Below are 11,731 nucleotides of genomic sequence, written 5' to 3' on the forward strand. Positions count from 1 at the left end.
CTGCCCTAATGAACGTCGATGTCTGCGATTCTAATTAAGACAATATACACTTAAGCTACATCCAAAAACGGATGCGGATTGTCCGCTGCGAGTCCTGCCCTTTAAACGCATCCCGGCTAAGCGACAACTCTAACGGCGTCTAAGTCCGCTCTCAAGCATCCTTCGAAAGTTAAGGAACAAGTTTTTTCCACCTACACCAGCCTAGCCCCCGTTTCGTGTATGGCCACTGAAGCATTCTCCCATTGCGGCCGCAATAACACTGAAAAAATAGTAATAGTTTGCTTAATTTATTTGCTCGAGTAGTTTTTCTTGTCCTTTCTGGAGAACTCTCTCTCCAGCTGAAACAGAAACTGGGACTTGGACTTCAAATGCAGCTGCAACTTCTGCTACAACTGGCATCCCATCCCATTCCACTCTTTCTTTGAAGTGAATGCAATGAGTTTGATAATAGTTTCAAGTTATTAACATTAATTTTTTCTTCTTCCTCCTCGACCCCTTCGTTTTTCTTCTCTGCTCCATCAGTTTCTCCGCATCATGCAAGGAGTTTATCATTGAAAATGTTCGCTAAACTTTTTGCATAAATTATTCTCATGTTAATGCCTGCATTAGCCCTACCGCAAACATTCGAATTCGTTTCTTTTATGAACTCTTGGCATATGATAATTCTATTGCGAATCTAATCAACTGCGTTTGCGGTTCAAAGTTTTTATCAGGCGCTTATTCATTCGTATTAGTGAACGGTTCTAGTAGATTCAAGGACCCAAAGCTTAATTTTGTCGGATTTAGGTGGACTTCAAGCTGAGTGGACTCTAAGCTAATTTGAAATCTTGCAAAGTACAGCTTTAATTTCAAAGCTTTCATTCAAATAATTTTTTAAACCGGATAGAATTCGTTGATTTACGAAAAAGCTTTTACGCTTTTAGCAGTACATATGTACAAAACACACAATTGACTACAAGCTTTAAAGCTTTCCAAAGGAGTCTTATCTACCGTTAGATTAGTGTAAAATACATCACGCTTTATGTTAAATGTAACGATACCTACAATATTACATGTGTGACAACTTTCTAAAATACTTTCGATTAAGAATTGTTTAATTTTGTATTGTTTTTTATACCCGATACTCAAAATGAGTATTGGGGTATATTAGATTTGTGGTAAAAGTGGATGTGTGTAACGTCCAGAAGGAATCGTGTCCGACCCCATAAAGTATATATATTCTTGATCAGCATCAACAGCCGAGTCGATTGAGCCATGTCTGTCTGTCCGTCTGTCCGTCCGTCCGTCTGTCCGTCCGTCCGTCTGTCCGTCCCCTTCAGCGCCTAGTGCTCAAAGACTATAAGAGCTAGAGCAACGATGTTTTGGATCCAGACTTCTGTGATATGTCACTGCTACAAAAATATTTCAAAACTTTGCCCCGCCCACTTCCGCCCCCACAAAGGACGAAAATCTGTGGCATCCACGTTTTTAAAGATACGATAAAACCAAAAACGCAGAATCGTAGAAGATGACTATATGTTTTAGAATGTAAGATCTCAACCAGATCGTATAATTATTATAGCCAGAATCAAGAAAACAATTTCATTCTTTCTCGCTCTGTCTCTCTCTAACACACAGGTTTCATGGTCGGTTTGGTATCCACACTCCTGTGATATCGGACCTTGACCGTTTCGTGTCCAAATTTCCCGCAAAGGACGAAAATCTGGGGCATCCACAAATCTTAGAGACTATTAAGGCTAGAGTAACCAAATTTGTATTCTGTTAGATCTCACTATAAACGTATATCTCAGAATTTCGCCCCACCCCCTTCCGCTTCCCAACGGCAACTGTCTATTTCTTCAGCTAGTTAGGCCAGCCTTGGTCGAATTATTCTCGTCTCTGCTTCGCTCTAGCTTCCCCTTGTTTATGGTTCCCCTCTGCTTTGCATTCCCCTTGCCAGGTGCATTTATGTTGAAGCGGTGCTCTTTTTGCCTTGAGATTAAACTGAGATTCGGGTAGGCCAGCCTTAGCCGAATTATTATCGCCTCTTCTGCGCTCTAGGTTGCCCTTGTTTATGATTCCCCTCTGCTGTGCCTTCCCCTTGCCAGGTGGATTTATGTTGAAGCGGTGCTCTTTGGCTTGAGATTTAACTGAGGCTGGGGTGCCAAACCCGCGGATCTGCCCCAATTTAGCAGTGGAATTTCTTTGCTGACTGCTTTTCTTTCTCTTTCTAGCAAGCTCGCGCACTTTTCCGAATCTACTTCCTGAGCTTCACTAGAAGCTACCAGTTGGCTCAGTGTCCAAGACGAAAAAGAGCGAATGCTATTCTGCCTCGACACTCGGTCCCTACTTTCTCTGCTCGACCCTTCAACTGTCAACTTCCATTACTCTTTCCTCAGATACGATCCTTGACCTATAGGTGGCGCGTTTATTTTTCTTTTTCTTCCACCCCCAGTGCTGTTAGGACGCACAGATGAACCTGAATTTTGGTCTGCCGAGAAGCTATCCTATTCCCCGAGTGAATTTCCCCAAAGCTACAAGGCACTTTACAACAGCCAACATAATGGTTTTTGGAAGCTAATGGGTATGTGAGCAACATTAATTTTTCTTGAGATTACAAAGCAGTACACTCTAGTACGCTCACGTGCATATATACTCGTATTAAATATATTTTCTTTTCCTTAGAAGTATACACCAACGTCATCATTGAGCTCAACGATCACGGATGGAATAAACGGTACTAGCCTACCAAAAGCGCTGTGAGTTTTTAAATAAGAACAAGTACATATATGCACTGAGCTGGGAAGTAACCTGCGTGTTACATATAATTTTCTATTGATATCACCTTTATATATCCGTAACCATAATGTATTGGTACCTCTCACCCCTTTAGAATCTGTTACCCATATATGATGGTCATTTTTAGATCTTTATTTTTCCTAATATTTCTTCTCAGTTCTTTACATATATATTAAGCTATCGAGACACAGCAAAAAAATGAATTTAATTATAAGTTAAGAAAACCCCCTCCAAGAATTTAATTATATGATTAGGGATTTATTGAAATATATATATAATGATATTGATTTTGAAGTACAACCATAATATGTTCTAAATTCAGGAGTCCGTCCTCAGAAAGGCATGATCGAAGTGGTGGGATGATAACTGTTTAACGTTATTCAAGGGTCTATACGGTCAGGTTACCTGTATAGCATAGGTTGGGAGGGTAGAGAAGATAGAGATTCTCACTAACACCGGAGTTTCTCATCATTTGAGTAGAGTAATTGATAAGTATGTCCACACTTTCCACAACCAACTTGTTAGTCCCATAACCAATTCCTTGCTCCGGTTAAACCTGGATTCTGTTGTTAGTTTTATGTTTGTTTCTTCTTTTTATACCCGATACTCAAAATGAGTATTGGGGTATATTAGATTTGTGGTAAAAGTGGATGTGTGTAACGTCCAGAAGGAATCGTTTCCGACCCCATAAAGTATATGTATTCTTGATCAGCATCAAAAGCCGAGTCGATTGAGCCCTGTCTGTCTGTCCGTCCGTCCGTCTGTCCGTCTGTCCGTCCCCTTCAGCGCCTAGTGCTCAAAGACTATAAGAGCTAGAGCAACGATGTTTTGGATCTAGACTTCTGTGATATGTCACTGCTACAAAAATATTTCAAAACTTCGCCCCGCCCACTTCCGCCCCCACAAAGGGCGAAAATCTGTGGCATCCACAATTTCGACGACACGAGAAAACTAAAAACGCAGAATCATAGATAACAACCATATCTATCAGATTGCTGAATCTGGATAAGATCAGACAATTTTTAAAGCCAAAAGGAACAAATCAATTTGCAGTGGCTACGCAGCGCCCGACATCACGCTCAGACTGATTTTCTGTCTCTCTCGCACGCACTCTTTGTCGTGTCGTTTAATATTAGCGGCGTCTGCCGGAGGAGAGCCATACTGACTAAGTATCGGGTATAAATGTAGAGTTGCGGCGTCCGCAGCAACTCAAACGTTCCCTCTCGTTTTTTTTTAAATATGGTATCACAATTATTTGTAATTCGCCAATCTAATAGAACATTTATTAATTTGACGGATAACATTAACTGTTAAATAAAAATTTCAATGGAAAAGCTCTTAAAACAGCAGCGAACTGAAAATTATGGCTATACTCTATGTACATACATATACATACATATGTGCAAGTATGTAAATCGAAAAATAAAAAAACTAATTATTTGTCATGTTTCATTGATGATTACGGTCAGATGTGACACAGATGTAAAACAGATGACACACTCATTCATAAGCCACGCTGAACCGGACATTGGTTTCCGTGGAACTTCTAGTTCCCTGGAATTGTTTTGGTGCTATTTTTGTCTCTTTCAGTGGAACTTTTGTGCACTCAGCATTTATTATTTACCACCAAGATGTGGTGTTAAGCGTAGTATACGATGCGTTTATATTTTACGCACTTCGTGTTGAATATATGGCTCAGAAGTTAATGCGCTTACCTTAAACAGAGACAACATCAATAAAAGTTGGTCAATTAGCAAACGCTTTGCTGGGATTTTCAATTCCGACTTGCATCCCTATCCCTCCCTTCTTTGGCAGAGGGAAAGCCACAGTCACAGCACAGCAAAAGCCGATTCAAGTTGTCACATCAAGTTTATTGTTTATTGAAATATCGGATATTCTTGTATGATTTTTGTGTATAACTACATGTATAAACTTGTATATAGTCTTGATAACATTAGGTTAAAACATTTAAAAACGTTTAATAGATGCTCTGTCTGGTAGCTGCTTTAATAGATCTCAAATGAAAAGTTCTGCTTAGGTTGTAGGCCAGTTTGCTTGGCTTGGCTAAAACATATGTTGACGTTTTTATCCATCTAACCACATATAAAACTTACACACTTATTATCATAGAATGCTTACATCAAAGATAGAATGAAGCTTAAGTCTTTATAGTTCTTGGGAGCAAATTACAAATGTACACATTCAGATATACATATACTACAATATACATATACCAGGATATACATGGGATGCCAGAAATGTACACAGTTTTCAGTTTTCAGTTGAACATTGTAACCATTGAACAAACACCGAATTAAACACTCTGTCGATTAATTAATGTTGCCTCTCCACGCTGCGGATCACAAAATTCATCCTCTTATCCAAACGATCGAAAGTTCACTTTTAAAGCAGAACTCTGTCCATTCAATATACATAGTATTTTATGTGCACACGATTGTCGATTATCTTAGCATAATCTATGGGACCCCCATCTCTGACTAGCGAAGTGTGGATGGGGTTCTCTTATGTGTCTACAAATGTGTGGGATCCCCCTTCAAAATACGTACTTTCCTATTACTTACTTTGCCAGATCTATACTCTATACTCAATCAGGTAGCTCCAATTTCTCAAATATCCCCCTATACAGGCATGTTCTCAATTCCAGCTTTTTGGAAAACCTTTTCCTAACACTTCGCATTGAGAACATCTCCGATTTTGAGTGATTGATTCAAGATTGTTAATATTTCACCCATTGTTTAACTCTAAACACATGTACATATACATGTAGTAGTTTAAGTTGCTTGATGGCAACGAGTAACATTTATTTGATAAGTATGTTGGACTTAAAATTATAACAGCTCCAAGTTTTACAAGTATGTTTGTGACTAATTATATGCGTGTACGTCTGATGCGTGGCTGAACTGACAACTGACTGATCTCTCTCTCTTGTTATCGGCTCTCTCTGAGCCGATTACTGCTCTATCCCGACGACACGACGAAAACACGACCACTTCGTGTCTCTCTCTTTCCTTCGTTTCCTACATTCGGCTGTCCTGACGGACCATTCGCCTCGGATGGGTCTAGCCAAGGTTTCATATATTCTGAAACTGTAGAGGTCTTATAGGGACCTTCAGTATCCCCAATCTTCTCGACTTCGTACCTTCCATGATTCTTTACCCTAACCACCTTATACGGCCCTAGATACTTTCCTTTTAGCTTTAATCCAGTACCATACTGAGTACGCTTGATAGCTACTAGCTCATTAACCTCATACTGTCTATCTAGTTTCCTTTTTAAGTCAAAACTCTTCTTGTTTTCCTGCTGTAACCGTGCAATGTTTTCAACTACTTTCTTTCTAATTTTTTCGCGGTCCTTGTTCAACTCTTCGATAAGTGATTCTTCCAATATTTCTTTTATTTTTGGATCCATTCCTATACGCATGTCTAGCCCAGTCAATATCTTGAAAGGTGTTACCTTGGTACTTCGCGGCTCAACACTGTTGATCATTTGCTGTACTTTTCCTAGATGCTTATACCAACTACCGGAATTACCCTGACACAATTTCGACAACATAGCCACCACTATCTTGTGCATCCTTTCGACTTGACCATTCCCACGTGGAACGCCTGTGGCAATCATTAAATGCTGTATTTTCTCTCTCTCACAATATTCAGGAAACAAATTGGACATAATCAAGCTGCACCCCTATCCGTCACTATTCTGTTCGGATTACCAAAACTAGTCCCCTGAATTTCCAAACACTTAACGACCTCTTCAACACCTGTACTACGTGTAGAATGTAACCAAACAAACTTAGAAAATCCATCAACGACAACCAGTATATAATTGTACTGTTTTTTAGTCATTTCCATTGGTCCAACGTGATCAATGTGATACGTTTGTAAACTCCTTCTCAACTTCGTCAATACTTGACATGCAAATGCATTAAACAATTCCACGCATGAGGACGATGCTACCTGATCAAGTTTCTTATCTTTATCCTCGCCACAAACTCTACGAACAAATCTTGTTCCTGTCTTAGAAACTTGCATGTCCACATGATCCGGAATAGTCCTTCCTAAAATGGCTTCAAAACCAATATCCTCGTCTGGAATGACATGAAATTCTACCTCCATTTCAATCTCATCGATTTTCACTGGTATCGAAAAGCTACCAAAAGTTACAACTTGACTATCTCCAATACCTGTTAAAAATTTCTCCTGGCCGATCAGTTCAAGATGTCCAAATTTCAAAAATACCCTCCTGCGAATTAAACACAAATCTGCTCCAGTATCAATCAAACCTTGGAATACCAAATTCGCGTACTTAATATCCTTTAATTCCAAACCTGATGGAGTGAAAATACCTGACGGCTTATTAACGACTTCCTTATCTCGAATAATGTTCGTATTCGATCTCTTTTCTTGTCTGGTTTCGACCTTGACATTACAGCTTGCAGCACGGTGTCCTGGTTGGCCACATTTGAAACAACAAAAATCATTTTTGGGACAATCTTTCCTCAAATGCGATTTGTCTCCACACTTAAAACATTTCCTAAAATTCTCTGCCATCGACCCTTTCACCGAACTCTCACTTTTATTACTCAGCGGCCAATTCTTACTCATCGGCTTGGATCCGCCTCTAGCTTTCTGGTAAACATCGATCTGAAATTTAAGCTCCTTTAAGTTTCTAGCTTGGTACAGCATTGCCTTACTTGCCCTAGCGTCTGGTATACCATCCACAAAATATTCGATTAAACTCTCATCATCTAGTTTAATTGGCTTGGCTATCTCCCTTAACGCATACAAAAACTCATGCAACGACTCTCCTTTTTTCTGCTGGCGCTTTTGCAACATTCTATGTACTTCTACGGACGAGAGTTTAACACTAAACTCATCCAATAGAGCTGCCTTCAACGAATTCCAGTTACGGATATCACGCAAACTACGAGCGAAAGATTTTGCTGCACCAACTAACAACTGCTTGGCATAAATGAATAATTGTAATTGACTCCATTGAACAGTAGCTGAGCATTCTTCTAATTCCTCTATCCATTGATTGACGTCGGGGTTATTAGAACCAGAAAATTGTGACACACTACCTTCCACGTCTTTTAGCGTAAACCAAGATTTATACTCTGCCTGTCGCGTACCTGGTTGAACTGCTACGGTATCATCCACTGCTGTTACTACGGACTCATCCTCTGACTCTTCTTCATTCTCTACTGGAAAGCCGTGATGTATTAATAGTCTATCTTGCAAATCGCGCTTTCGTCCCGTTGTCTGCAACGCAAGCTCTCTTAACTTCTCTCGCAAATCTGCGACTCTCAGTGTCATTATCTCTTCAACTTGCATCGTGACGATTTAAATACAAAATAATTGATATTAGCTTATATCTAAGAAAATGTAATTAAATCAACTTAAACAACCTTATTACTGCTGGCCTGTTAACAATTTTCCAGTTAACATCGACTCCGAAAACGCCTTTAAAGTCGTCACTGTTAACGATCGCTTCTCTGTTAACGCTCACCTTACTATGGGTTTACCCTTGTTAACTCTCGCTTCTGCGCAGAACTTTCCAGACTCCAAATTTGACGCACACACACCACCACATCCAGATCTCGCTTGCCTGTCGATGTCGCTGTTGCCGTCCTCTCTTTGTTGCCTTGCCTTGCTCTCGCTGTTCGCCGTTAACTCGTTGTCGCTTCCCGAATCGTCGCTGCTTCTGCTGTTACAAAATGGTCGTCTCCTTGCTGCTTGTCTCTTCTTGTAGCTGTAGTCTCCGTCCGACGCAGTGCAACACAACAACAATCAATGTTCTTTGATTCTTGCTGTTTGCTGCCGTCGTTTTGTCGCTTCTGCTTCCTTTGGAACGAACGCACTCAGATTGTCGTCTCTGTGCCGCTTGTCTCCTTGTAGCTCTAGCCTCTCAGACGCAATGCACAACAACAACAACGAAGGTTTTGATTCTTGCTGTGTTTGCTGCCGTCTGCCGTCGTTTTGTCGCTTCTGCTCTCTTTGGAACGAACGCGCTCAGATTGTCGTCTCTGTGCCGCTTGTCTCCTTGTAGCTCTAGCCTCTCAGACGCAATGCACAACAACAACAACGAAGGTTTTGATTCTTGCTATGTTTGCTGCCGTCTGCCGTCGTTTTGTCGCTCCAGCTCTCTTGAATGTCTGCTCACACTAATGCACCTTCTTCGACAAGTGTCTCTCTCGCACTTATAGGCCAGACTGCAATTCAATTTCGCACCGCGACCGATCTCTTGTGTCACCAGTCTAGTGTTCGCCAAAATTTCCAAGTACACGCACAAATCTCACTTGCAAATGTTGTTGTCTTGGGCTTATTTTCGGACGAGCCCCCAATTTGTAGTAGTTTAAGTTGCTTGATGGCAACGAGTAACATTTATTTGATAAGTATGTTGGACTTAAAATTATAACAGCTCCAAGTTTTACAAGTATGTTTGGGACTAATTATATGCGTGTACGTCTGATGCGTGGCTGAACTGACAACTGACTGCTCTCTACATATAACTAACATTAATCGGAGGTCTATAGATTTGTACCTTCGCTGATATGCCTCGTTTCGCCGTCCATTGCCTGAGCCTGGGCCTAACCGTTAAGATATTGTGAAATATAACCTTTACCTGTCTATCTGCTGTCTGTCTGGGTATCTGTATATTTAAATATAACATTCATACGAGTATGTATATGGAACATCTATAACTGTTTGATTAGGAAAATATATGTATTTAGGTATTGTAGTGTCCAACTATTCGAAAATCAAAAGAAAAAAAAAAAAGAAAGGAAAAGGTCGAACAAGGTACACTTTAGGTACACTTTCTAGAAAGATACTTTTCATACCGCCCTCGCTAGCATAGCTCGAAGAAATTGGTGGAATGCAGGAGATCCAGAAGATCATCCGATTGCACAGTTATGTTAAAGCTTAAAGCTCAGCTTAGGCATGCAATAGGTACAGGCGAATAGACTTTATTCATGTGAAATCATTCCCCTGCATAGTTTCACTTACGGCACACGTATATATAGATTTTCGTGATTTTCGCAATCGCAGAGTGAATGGTGAAGACACGTGGAGTTACATAACTTCCAATTTTTCACTATTATCTAATCATCCGCTGTTTATATGGATTAATAAATCCGAAGAGTGGCGTTAGCTGAACTACCCGAGGGAAAAGTGAAAATAAAGTGAAATTCTTGAAAGAAGCAAAGGTACGTTAGTCCACCGTGGAAAGATAAGGTTCTGACACAGTTTTATTTAGGGATAGGAGTACTGGAAAATCTTAATACAGCCAAGCCGGCCAACCAATCTACGGTAACAACTACTAAAACAACCAAGCTGACCGTTTGGGAGTTAGCGCAGTGCACATCCACGGCGGCAAAGTGAAGGCTGAACCGTTGACGTTGGGCTAGCTCAATATCGGAAATCATTTACGGCTCGTGAAAGACCAACCACCATACACCACTGCTGGACGTCCGAATATCAGTTTGAACCTGCCGATCTCGTAAAAAAAAAGCCGGAGGACATAATCGTCACCAACCTACGAAAACTTACAAAGGATTGAGTAATTAGGCTAGCCTAAACCACATTGCCTCAGAACCACTCTTGCTGTCAGCAGATTTGTGTTTATTTTGATTCCCGTGTTTCTCAAATTAAATTTCAAGTGCAAGTTCCCGTTTGCCTTTATCACTATCACATAAAAATCTATACGCTGCTGCTCTAAGAACCAGCTGATTAGATCCACATATTCATATCTCGTTTATCATTGTGTTGATTAATGTAGTAACTAAATAGCTTCCTCCAATGAGTAAATTTGTAACGTAACTGACGATTTTGAAAACTGAGCAATATGAGTTCGGGATAATGTGTTTCTCTTTATATATATACATACATTTATACTGACCAACCTCTAAATTACACAGTGCATACAAATGAATCCGTCAAAGTCATCTTGGGCCCAACGATACACCGATGAGTTTAACCAATTACTGTGAGTACCACTAGTGGCTGAAACCACAATGTCTATACACCAATGCAGGCGTAAGTTTGTTGAAGTAGATATATATATACTGATTTGAAAGAATATTACCCCCCTCAAATGCTCAAATAATTAAGTTTTTTTTTGCTGATCCAAGAAGAAGGAAGTCTGTATATTTTTGTTTATTTGTAAATGTAAGGAATCGGATTATATCTGTAATTAATGTAAAAAAAAAAAAAAAAAAAAATATATATATATATCAATACAATCTCACATGGTTAGGGACATTTAACATAAAAATAAAAGGAATTTGCAATCATGAATATGTCTGCCTAAACTAAATATTATCTCCGTCCGTCAAGTACTTATGCTTATCTCCCTCAAAATGCACTAGAAGATGTTGGATCTTTGAATTGGGACAACGCCCGAATGTAAACGCGTTTGTCATGGTTGGGTGGGTAAAGACTAGGGACATATATCACCGCTGTTCCCTCCATCAGACAGAAGACGAACTACACTTTTTCTAAGCGTTTTCTAAATGCGTATCGGCGCAGAGTGGAAATAAGTTTTTGTTATTGGTTATTGATATTAACGTCGAGATCCTGCTTATTTTTTTTTGAAGCGCATTATATTGATTTGTGTCAGGAAAACTGTGTAGCTAGGGGAGAAAGAACCCCGACCAATCCGACGAGCTGGACCCGAGCACAGCAAGAATGCGCGCATTCGAACCTAGCTTCCTATTAACATGAGGTCAGAAAAAAACCATCTATTGGCCGCGGTCGGAGTTAGAGCCTAAATAGGCTCTGGCCCTAACTCACTGGCAAAGACTGAACACTACACAAACATGGCGCCCAACGTGGGGCGCGAAAAGTTTTCTTTAAGTCCCATTTAAGCTCTACAAATCCATCCATTTATTTCACATTTGCTGCACAACAAGTTGTTTTGTATTCGGCTGGAA

The 11,731-nt window shown here is 40.1% G+C and overlaps 1 long non-coding RNA gene across 1 annotated transcript; it reads left to right on the forward strand.

Moving 5' to 3' along the window:
* Nucleotides 1-9,553: 9,553 nt before the first annotated feature.
* On the forward strand, nt 9,554-11,020 carry LOC117190728. Its single transcript, XR_004473806.1, has 2 exons — nt 9,554-10,006; nt 10,057-11,020. It is a non-coding gene; the product is annotated as an uncharacterized LOC117190728 (long non-coding RNA).
* The last annotated feature ends 711 nt before the right edge of the window (nt 11,021-11,731 follow it).

Source organism: Drosophila miranda (genome assembly GCF_003369915.1).
Source record: "Drosophila miranda strain MSH22 chromosome Y unlocalized genomic scaffold, D.miranda_PacBio2.1 Contig_Y1_pilon, whole genome shotgun sequence".
Lineage (NCBI taxonomy): Eukaryota > Metazoa > Arthropoda > Insecta > Diptera > Drosophilidae > Drosophila > Drosophila miranda.